General features: G+C 40.3%; 1 long non-coding RNA gene across 6 annotated transcripts in view; it reads right to left on the reverse strand.

Moving 5' to 3' along the window:
- The window catches only part of LOC103562547 (uncharacterized), a 97269-nt gene that overhangs the window by 64866 nt on the left and 20398 nt on the right, over window positions 1-12005 (reverse strand). For all 6 annotated transcript variants that reach the window (XR_011536709.1, XR_011536705.1, XR_011536706.1 and 3 more), the window contains one exon: window positions 1481-1586. This is a non-coding gene — a long non-coding RNA (uncharacterized lncRNA). The remainder of the gene's footprint in view (window positions 1-1480; window positions 1587-12005) is intronic.

The following is a 12005-nucleotide window of genomic DNA, read 5'->3' on the forward strand; positions in this document are numbered from 1 at the left end:
TTCTCCAAAGAAGATATATGGATGGCCAATAGGAACATGAAAAGATGTTCATCATCGATGATCATCAGGGAAATGCAAATCAAAACTACACTAAGATATCACCTTACACTCATTAGAATGACAAAAATAACTAAAACAAATAGTAACAAATGTTGGAGAGGGTGTGGAGGAAAAGGAACCCTCATACACTGCCGGTGGGAATGCAAACTGGTGCAGCCACTATGGACAACAGTATGGAGATTCCTCAAAAAATTAAAAATAAAACTACCATAGGATCCAGCTATCCTACTACTGGGTATCTATCCAAAAAGCTTGAGGTCAGCAATTCCAAAAGTCCCATGCACCCCAATGTTCATTGCAGCATTATTTACAATAGCCAAGATGTGGAAGCAACCTAAGTGCCCATCAACAGACGATCGGATAAAGAAGATGTGGTATATATACATACAATGGAATACTACTCAGCCGTAAAAAAGAAAAAAATCGTCCCATTTGCAACAACATGGATGGAACTTGAGGGAATTATGTTAAGTGAAATAAGCCAGATAGAGAAGGACAATCTCTTTATGACTCCACTCATATGAAGAATTTAAAAATGCAGACAAAGAGAACAGATTAGTGGCTACTGGGGGAAACGTGGGGTGGGGGATGGGCACAAAGGATGAAAGGGTGCACTTACAACACGACTGACAAACAGTAATATACAATAGAAATTTCACAAGATTGTAACCTATCATTAACTCAATAAAAATTAAATTTAAAAAAATTGGATATTTTCATAAGAGAAATCAGTTAATTCAAAAACAACAGTAAAAACAACACACAGTTGCTGCATGCTTATGTGACTGACCTCCCAATTAAAACTCTGAGCACCAAGGCTCAAGTGAGATTCCTCAATTGGCAACACATTGCACGTGTTGTCACACATTCTTGCTGGGAGATAAGTATGTCCACGTGACTCCACTGGGAGAAGAACCTCAGAAGTTTGTGCCTAGTTTCTTCTGGACTTTCTCCCATACATCTTCTCCCTTTTCTGATTTTAATCTCTTTTTTTTTTTTGTAATAAACTGCAACATGACTATAACTGTTTTCTGAATCCTATGAGTCCTTCTAGTGAATCACTGGATATGAGGGTGATCTTGGGGACTCCAAACATAGGCCACTTTGTTGAGAGCTCCCAAATTTGAGTTTTCGCGGTTGATTCTTTGAAATCTTCTTGGTACGTACAACCATGGTTTCAGAAGAAATTGTAATTTTGGCATCTTGCATTTCTATTTCATTTTTTGTTGCACTTCCCATGACTTTCAGAATAATATTCAGTTGCAACAGTGATAGTGGGCACTCTTTTGTTGTTCCTAACTATAAAGCGAGAATTATCCATATTTTAGATTTGTAAACTAAGCACAATGGTATTGCTACATGCAGTTACATAGTACTATGTAAATTAAAAGACTTATGAAACTCCACGGGGTATACTCACATAAAGCTTTAGTGAAGGTAAAGCGCAGCACAATCATGAAAGACAAAGCGCAGGCAACTCACAGGGTCCTTTCTCAGTCATGCAGGATGCACTTCATCTTCAGATTCTGATGACCAAAAAACCCATGAGATCTCTTGGTTATAGGGAAGCCATACAATCGTCTGAAGAATGCATCTTTAAATCTCTTATATGGTCAAACCAGGCTGCATGACCAAATTCAACAGCAGAAACCAAACAAATATAATGGTAACCAGCTGCAAGCCAACACTACACACATTTTCCATAAATGATGCTGATAAATTGATACAGGTTCTCTCCTAGTCTGTCTTGGACCTTGACATATATTAACCACAAGTGGATACATTTTATTGAGGTAGGAAATTTTGTATGAATCACTTGGTACTTGGCCTATCCACCAAGTGCATAAGAAGTGGTATCTACTTCCTAAGTTATTATCTACTTTAATATCACATTTTTATCATGTTCTGCTTATATTTTCTATTCTAGGTTTGTTTATGGAATTTTTAAATCTTTTAATACATTTATTTAATTCTTCTGATAATATAATCTTAGTATTAAGCATTACATAAAATTAAGGATTAATGTTACACCTACTTTTGAGATATTTACGACAATCACCAATTCAGGTGTAAACTTTTGTTTTAAAAGATTTTATTTTTTTCCTTTTTCTCCCCAAAGCCCCCCGGTACATAGTTGTATATTCTTTGTTGTGAGTCCTTCTAGTTGTGGCATGTGGGACGCTGCCTCAGCATGGTTTGATGAGCAGTGCCATGTCCGCGCCCAGGATTCGAACCAAGGAAACACTGAGCCGCCTGCAGCAGAGCACGCAAACTTAACCACTCGGCCACAGGGCCAGCCCCTCAGGTGTAAACTTTTAAATGTCCCATTATTCTGAAATATCATCATGAATATGAATCTTTTCTCCCAATAATCACTAATCATGAGGGAACTGCAAATAAAAATGCACTGAGATATCACATCAAACCAATTAGGATATCTATTATCAAAAAGATAAGAGATAATAAATGCTGACGAGGATATGGAGAAAAGAAAATGCTTGTGCACTGTTGGTGGGAATGTAAACTTGGATAGCCATTACAGAAAACAGTATGGAAGTTCCTTAAAAAATCAAAAATAGAACTACCATATGATTCAGCAATTCAACTTCTAGGTATATATCAAGGGAAATGAAACTATGTCTCAAAGAGATATCTGTATTCCCAGGTTTATTGCAGCATTATTCACAATAGCCAAGATATGGAAACAACCTCAGTGTCTATCCACGAATGAATAGATAAAGAAAATATAGTATACACACACACACAAACACAGACACACACACACATACAGTGAAAAATTATTCATCCTTAAGAAGGAAGGAAACCCTGTCATTTGTGACACTTGGATGAATCTGAAGGATATTATGCTCACTGAAACGTCAGACAGAGAAAGACAAACTCTGTATGGTATCACTTATGTGTGGAATCTAAAAAAAAAGTCAAATACATAGAAACAGAGAGTAGAAAAGTGGTTGCCAGGTGCTGGGGGTTTGGGGAAATAGGAAGAGGGTGGTAAAAGGGTACAGAAATAAATAAATTAATTAAATTTGATATTGTGCAGAAAAAAAGCCACTACATGACCAGAGTAGTTTAATTTTAATAAGGCAAGGGATAGTTAAAATATAAGATATTACTCTAAAGATTCAGACGCCAAGATTTCAATGATTTTAGCCAAAATCTAAACACACAGGTTAACTAATCTAATTTTTATATTTTATTTTTATATCAGAGGAACTAAATGTATTGCACATGTTTTACTTAAAGCTGTGACTAAGGGAATTTTTTAAATGCCAGGTGATAACTGGCTACATAATGCTACTAGTGGTTTCTTGTAATAGGATCAGCAAATTATATATCCTGAAGTTCTCTACTTATGTTTATTAAAAGCAATCTTCCTTTAGATACTTTAAACATTTATCACAGAGCCAGCCCTGGTTGCCTAGTGGTTAAGTTTGGTGCTTACTGCTTGGGCAGCCTGGGTTCACTTCCTGGTCATGGAACCACACCACCCATCTGTCAGTTGCCATGCTGTGGTGGTGGCTCACATGGAAGAACTAGAATGACTTACAACTAGGATGTATAACCATGTACTGGGGCTTTGGGAGAGAAATAAAAGAGGAAGATTGGCAACAGATGTAAGCTCAGGTTAAAAAAGAAAGACAACAAAGAGAACAAGCAAGGAATAGACTTAAAAAAAAAAAAACATTTATCACAGTAGTTTCTTTGCTCCATAGGTAGCTCACTTAGTTATTAAAGAATTAACCAATACCTTGAATAGATTGGTTTCTAGGGATCACTAAAAGGAACATTTCCTCAGAAATGCATCCATTCAGAGTTATATAAATAATTGCCCTCCCACACTGACACCTATTCTGCCACTTATTTCAAAAGAATTTAACATTTTAGAAAAATGGGACATTTTTGATACTGAGTTTTAAAATTTAATTTGAGGGGCCGGCCTGGTGGCACAGTGGTTAAGTTCGCATGTTCTGCTTCTTGGAGGCCCGGGGTTCACTGGTTCGGATCCCGGGTGCAGACATGGCACCGCTTGGCATGCCATGCTGTGGCAGGCGTCCCACATATAAAGTAGAGGAAGATGGGCACAGATGTTAGCTCAGGGCCAGGCTTCCTCAGCAAAAAGAGGAGGACAGGCAGTAGTTAGCTCAGGGCTAATCTTCCTCAAAAAAAAAAAATTAATTTTAAATTATGATGAAAACACATTAATTTGTCCTCTTCTTTTGAGAGTCCTAAAAAACATGTATTGTCTACTTACAAAGATAAAAATTTCTTCTTCCTAGTGTTTGTTTCTTATAATTAGCTCTTCTATATATTTGTCTTGCTGCTGCTGTTACTGTTATGCTAAAAGCTCCCACATTCCATAATAAATAATTCTTATTTAGAATTATAATAAAAAGAATGCTGTGTCATTTATGACCAATCCTATTTTGTAAGGGGGGCTGATCTTGTTAATTGAAATGTTCATTTGTGTGTTGAATACATTAACGTGTTTGCCAGGCAAATTTGTGATGTGCTGAAAATATCTACAATGTTGATTTTAACAGACAGGAAAGCATTTGGAATTTTAAGGCAAACAAAGAAAAAGAAAAACAAAGACAAAAGGAGGAGGAGTGACATCAGCATCACGGTAGAGTGAGTTGCTCCCCTTGTTTTTCCCCTCTAAGTTACAACCATTAGGACATCCATAGACCAACAAAGGATTCTCTGCACAGCCCACAAAAATGCCCGAGAGATCCATGCATCTATACATCTGAAGGCAGGTGGACTGGATATTGTGGATGTGGTGGAACCAGGGGAGCAGCAGAAGCAGCTCCCGCTCCCAAAATCGGAGGCCCCAGGAACTGTGGTGGTGCCTGCAACCAGAGGCTGTAGGGACTGCAGAAATGACCATGAACAGAAGCTCCAGGAACTGAGGCAGTCTACACTCCCAGAGGCGCCAGGAAGCACCAAAGTGCCCAAGACCAAGGTTCTAGGAACTGAAGTGGTCCCAAGACGCAGGCCCCTCCATGTTCCTGACAGGCAGTGCCTCGAACCCTGGCCCTCCCAGCAGCAGGGGCTGCATCCAAGACACTGGTACCTCCAGCATTGGTGGCTATGCTTGTGATCTGAGGTTCCAGGAACTGCAGCAGTGCTCATGACTCAGCCCCTCCCTATCTCCACGCAGTGGCAGTGGTGACCATGACCCAAGACTCTAGAAACTGCTATGATGTATGCAACTGGAGGCTCCAGGAAATGCCACGGAGTGTGTGACCCAGCCTCAAGCCCCTCTCCCAGTGGTGGCACCTCTGAGGCTGGTCCTCCCAGCAGTGGGGGCTGAATCCAAGACCCTGGGCCACAGGATAGTGGTGGTGGTGCCCTGCCAGGGTCCAGCCTCAGCAGAGTCCAGGTTCCCACGGGAGAGACGGCGTCGGCGAAAGTGTAAGTGCTAGACGTGAGACTAGAAGCAGTTGCAAGCAAGTCCAATTTATTTCGGGGACGGGGTACACTTATATAGGAAAAAATCACACGAGGTGGTCTAACTGTTGTCGTCATGGGAACAATAGGTGAGGGGCAGTGCGTGACTAAAGGTAATAATCAAAGGTGGTTATCTACATCCAGATGTGCAGCATACATATCGATTGTTTAGGAAGAGGTTACATAGTTTCAGGGTCTTCAAAGAAGTTAGGAGGGCAGCGAGTATATAATTAACAGAATATAGACCCCCGCATCCTTGGGGGCTGCTGTTTGTTCTTTGAGATATGTTTATTGCTAGTTCTGCCTGTTTTTACAAGGCTTCCAGGACAGAGGGAAGACGTTAATCAGTAATAGGCTTTAGAAAGGAGGACAAAGGACTCTGCTTAAAGAATTATGTTCCCTGGAGAAGTGCCTTGCACGATTCTCCTTCCATTGCCAGACCTTGTCACAATACAATGGCAGCTAGATTGGGGGAATGCTTCCCACAGTGCCCATGACCTGAGGTTCCAGAAACTGTGCTGGCACCCAAGACCAGAAGCATCAGGAACCACAGCATCACTTGCAATTACTCAGTCCCCTCCCCTCTCCAGCAGTAGTGGCAGTACCTACAACATGAGGCTCCAGGAACTGCAGGACCTGGGACCCAGGGACCCCTCCTGCCATGGCTGTGGCAGTGGTGCCCATGATGCTGGCACACCTGGCAGTGGTGGTGATACCCATAAACTCAGTGCCCCAGGCATGGGAACTGCTAACACTCCCAGAAAACCCAGGAGTAGCAGCATAGAGGGGACATCCAGCAACAGTGCCCGAGACTGTGAAGAAACTGGTAACAGCAACAGTAGAACCCATGACCCTGGTCCCATTGACCTGCAGCAGCCCCACAACTCCAGCCCCCACACCACTGGCAGCGGTGCCTGCAAATCTAACAAAGCCAGGCATGGCAGAGGCGCCTGTGACCCTGGCTCCCACCCTACCCTTCCCACCCCTTCACTTCGGTGGGGGAACTTATGACTCAGCCTACCCTGGAAACAGCAGAGGTACTTGTCAGCCCAGTGAATCTGTTGGAAATGCCTGTGACTGCAACAATACTGTAAGCAGCAAGGCACCAACAACTGTGGAGGCACATGAAGCACAACAAGGGCACAGATGACACCTCTGGCAGAGGCAGAGGAGGGAGGAAAGCTCAGGCTCTCATATACAACCAGAAGCAGCTCAGACTCAAAGAAAACAAGACTTACCCAAGTAAGAAAGCTGTTTGCTACGAAAAATGCACTGGCAGAGGAACAACTCATCAAGCACCATGAAAAACTACAGTAACATGGTATCACAAAAAGAAAATGACAATTCTCCAGAAACCAAACTTCAAGTCATGGAAGAATGTGATCTGATAGAGAATTCAAAATAGCTATCATGAAGAAACTCAATGAACTACAAGAAAACTCAGAAAGATGGTTCAATGACCTCAGGAATAAAATTAGTGAACAGAAGAAGTACTTCACCAAAGAGACTGACAGTCTAAAAAAGAATCAAACAGAAACTCTGGAGTTGAAGAACTCAATAAATGACATGAAGGATAAAGTAGGAAGCAGACCATAGAGAAGAGAGAATTAGTGAGCTTGAAGATAGTAATCTAGAAATGATTCAAGTGGAAGAGGAGACAGAATGAAGATTTTTTAAAAATGGAAAAATTCTATGAGAAATATTTGACTCACTTAGGAAAAGAAACCTAAGGATAATGGGTATCCCAGAAGGAGAAGAGAGAGAGAAAGGAGAAGAGAGCTTATTTAAAGAAATAATAGTTGACAACTTCTCAAGATTGGGGAAGAAACTATATACACAAAAACATGAAACTTATCAAACATCTAATTATCTCAATGCAAAAAGACCTTCTCCAAAACACATTATATTAAAACTGTCAAAAGTCAATGACAAAGAAAGAATACTAAGGGTGGCCAGAGAGTAAAAACAATAACCTATGAAGGTGCTGCCATTAGGCTAACAGCAGATTCCTCAGCAGAAACTCCACAGGACAGGAGAGAGTGGACTGATAGATTCAAAATATTGAAAAATAAAAACTGTAAGCCAAGAATACTCTATCCACCAAAGTTGTCTTTCAAATATGAAGAAATAAAGGCTTTCCCAGACAAACAAAAGCTGAGGGAGTTCATTGCACTAGACTTTCTTTACAAGAAATCTTGAAAAGGGCTCTCCTACCTGAAACAAAAAGGCAAAGGCATAAAAATCTTTAAGCATGGTGATAAATAGACATCTAGAACAAGAAAATTGCAACTGTATATCAGAGTAGGTTAGTAAACAATTATAACATATATGCTAATATTTTGTTGAGGATTTTTGCATCTATGTTCAACAGTGATATTGGTCTATAATTTTCCTTTTTTGTTTTGTCCTTGTCTAGTTTTGGTATTAGGATGATGCTGGCCTCATAAAATGAATTGGAAAGCATCTTCTCATCTTCAATTTTTGGGAAGAGTTTGAGAAGGATAAGTAGTAAACCTTCTTTGAAGGTTTGGTAGAATTTTTCAGAGAAGCTGTCTGGTCCTGGACTTCTGCTTTTCAGGAGGTTTTTGATTACTGTTTTGATCTCTTTACTTGTGATTTGTGTATTCAGATTCTCTATTTCTTCTTGATTCAGTTTTGGGAGGCTGTATGAGTCTAAGAATTTATCCACTCTTCTAGGTTATCCAATTTCTTAGCATATAGCTTTTCAAAGTATTCTCTTATAATCCTTCATATTTCTGTGGTATCCATCGTAATTTCTCCTCTTTCATTTCTGATTTTATTTATTTGAGCTGTCTCTCTTTTTTTTATTTGTGAGTCTAGCTGAGAGCTTGTCAATTTTGCTTATCTTTTCAAAGAACCAGCTCTTAGTTTCATAGATTTTTTTCTATTGTCTTTATAGTCTCATTTTAATTTATTTCTGCTCTGATTTCTATTATTTCCTTTCTTCTACTGACTTTGGGCTTCCTTAGTTCTTTTTCTAGTTCTTTTAGGTGTAGTGTTAGATTGTTCATTTGAGACTTTTCTTGTTTGTTGAAGTAGACCTGTATTACTATGTACTTCTCTGTTAGTACTGCTTTTGCTGCATCCCATAAGTTTTGGTACGTTGTGTTTTCATTTTCATTGTCTCCATGTGCTTTTTCATTTCTTCATTGATCCAACTGTTGTTCAGTAGCATACTGTTTAATCTCCACACATTTGTGACTTTTACAGCTTTCTTCTTATGGTTGATTTCTAGTTTCATACAATTACAGTAAGAAAAGATGCTTGATATAATTTTAATCTTCTTAAATTTATTGAGGTTTGTTTTGTTTTCCAACAAATGGTCTATCTTTGAGAAGAACAGGTATTCTGCTGCTTTTGGATTGAATGTTCTATATATATCTATTAAGTCCATCTGGCCTGGTGTTTCATTTAAGGACAATGTCTTCTGGTTGACACTCTGTCTAGATGATCTATCCATTGATGTAAGTGGGGTATTAAAGTCTCCTACTGTTATTGTATTGCTGTCAATTTCTCCCTTTACATCTTCTTGATTGAATGCCTCCTTTGTCATTATATAATGTCCATCTTTGTCTCTTGCTATCTTTTTAGGCTTGAAGTGTATTTTGTTTGATATGAGTATGGCTACATTTGCTTTCTTTTGGTTGCCACTTACTTGGAGTATCATTTTCTATCCTTTTACTTTGAGTGTATATTTGTCTTTAGAATGAGATGGTTCTCCTGAAGGCAGTGTTTTGTTGGATCTTGGTTTTTAATCCATCCAGCCACTCTTATCTTTTGATTGGTGAATTCAATCCATTTAAATTTAGGGTGATTTTTGATATAAGAAGATTTAATACTGCCATTTTATCTTTTGTTTTCTGGTTGCTCTATATTTTCACTGGTTCTTTTTCCTTGTATTGCTGTCTGCCATTTCAGTTTGGTGGTTTTCTGTGACACATTTCTTAGTTTCTTCTTTTTCTATGTTTTGTGACTCTGCTGTGAATTTTTCTTCTGTGCTTACCATGAAGTCTATAGAAGAGATCTCATAGATGAGATAGTCCTTTTTACACTGACAGCAACTTATCTTCATTTGCCTATGCAGGCCCATTCTTCTCCTTCTATGTTTTTATTGTCAAGAAATTATCCCTTTTTATATTGTCAGTGTGTTACCAAATTGAGTATTTATAGTTCTTTTTAATGCTTTCTATCCCTTTAGTCTTTATGCTATAATTGTTTACTAATGTATTTTAATATAAATGTGCAACTTTCTGATTCTTTCTGAATCTTACTCAAAGATTTGTATACCTTTGCCTTTTTATTTCTGGTAGGAGAGTTCCTTTCAATATTTCTTATAATGCAGGCCTAGTGGCAATGATATCCTTCAGCTTTTGTTTGTCTGAGAAAGCCTTTATTTTTCCTTCATTTGAAGGATAACTTGCTGGATAGGTTTCTTGGCTTACAATTTTTATTTTTCAATATTTTGAATATATCATTCCACTCTCTCCTGGACTGTAGAGTTCTGCTGAGAAAACTGCTGATAGCTTACTGGGGATGCCTTCATAAGTTATTGTTTTTCCTCTCTGGCCACCCTTACTATTCTTTCTTTGTCATTGACTTTTGACAATTTTAATATGATGTGCCTTGGAGAATGTCTTTTTGTGCTGAGATAATTAGGTGTTTGATTAGTTTCATGTACGTCTATATCCAGTTATTTCCCCAGGTATGGGAAGTTGTCAACTATTATTTCTTTAAATAAGCTCTCTTCTCCTTTCTCTCTCTCTTCTCCTTCTGGGATACCCAATTATCCTTATGTTTCTTTTCCTAAGTGAGTCAAATATTTTGCTAGAATTTCTCCATTTTTAAAAAATCTTAGTTCCTTCTCCTCTTCCACCTGAATCATTTCTAGATTACTATCTTTGAGCTCACTAATTCTCTCTTCCATGTAGTCTGTTCTATTTCCATTACTTTCCACTTTATTCTTCATGTCCTTTATTGTGTTCTTCAGCTCAAGAATTTCTGTTTGGCTTTTTAGTTTCAAGCTCTTTGGTGAAGTACTCCTGCTGCTCATTAATTTTATTCCTGAGCTCACCTAATCATCTTTCTGAGTTTTCTTGTAAGTTGTTGAGTTTCTTCATGACAGACATTTTGAATTCTCCTTCAGTTATATTGCAGTCTTCCATGACTTTAAGTTTCGATTCTGGAGAGATGTAATCTGTGTCTGTGTGATACTGTGTTATTGTAATTCTTCATGGTGCTTGATGAGTTGTTCCTCTGCCAGCACATTTGTGGTAGCAAATACCTTACTACTTGGGTATGGCTTTATTTACTTTTTTCTCTGAACTGCTTCTGCTTGTATTTGAGAGCCTATACTTTCCACCTTCCACTCCCTCTGCCAGAGGCATCATCAGTGCACTACTTGTGTTGCTTGTGCCTCCAAGGTTGTTGATGCCTTGTTGCTTATATGGCTGCAGTTGCTGGTGTCTGCATTAGGGTTACTGGGCTGCCAGCATCTTTGCTGCTTCCAGGGTCACCTAGGTTGTATGTTCCCGCATTGTGGCATGAGAGAGGGGGCTAGTGGGATGGGAGCTGGTGTCACAGGCATCTCTCACATATCTGGGTTTGTTGGGTCTGCAGGTGTCACTTCTATGGGCTGGGGAGCTGAAGCTGAAGCTGCACCTCTGTAGCAGGTGGAGGCCAGGGTAATGGGCTCTGCTGTTGCTAGTACCTGACTCTCCTTGAGCTCAGATGCTGCAGCCACATGTGCCACATGTGCTGCTGCTCCCAGGTTATCTGGGGGCACTAGCAATTCTGCTGCCAGGCATGCTGGGTTCACCAGTGTTGCTGCTGTACCAGGGTCCCAGCATCTTGTAAGCAGCCCTAGCTGCTGGCAGGACCATTGCTGGAAGTGCTGCCACTATAGGCTGGGTTGTGAGTACTTCTGTGGTTCCTGAAGCCTCAGGTAGCAGGTGCCACCCCCACTGCTGGGGAAGGGGTAGAGGCTGAATCGTGAATGCTGCTGGAGTTCGTGTAGCCTGTGGTCTCAAGTGCCAGCCTGATTTCTAGAATCTCAGTTCATGGGCACTGCTGCCACTGCCGGGGTACTGGGGTCCTGGATGCATTCCTCACTGCTGGAAGGGCCAGTGTCAGAAGTGCTCCCACCAGGGAAGGCAGAAGGAGCTGGGTTGCAGGCATTGTTGTGTTTCCTGAAGCCTCAGGTCACAAGCGCCATCAACCACTGCTCAGGGGGAGGTAAGGGTTGAGTGCAAGTGCCACTGTGGCTCCTGCAGTCTCTGGTCTCTCGTGCCAGGGTGCTTTTTGGAACCTCAGGTCCTGCACACTGCTACTGCTGGCTTTGATCTGGTGTCAGAGGTGCTGCTGCTGGGGAAGGAGGCTGGATCACAGGTATCATTGCAATTCCAGTAGTCTCTGGTCACAGGCCTGCAGTGATTCCAGGAACCTCTAGTAGCATG

This window comes from Equus przewalskii, chromosome 2 (assembly GCF_037783145.1).
Source record: "Equus przewalskii isolate Varuska chromosome 2, EquPr2, whole genome shotgun sequence".
Taxonomy (NCBI): Eukaryota; Metazoa; Chordata; class Mammalia; order Perissodactyla; family Equidae; genus Equus; species Equus przewalskii.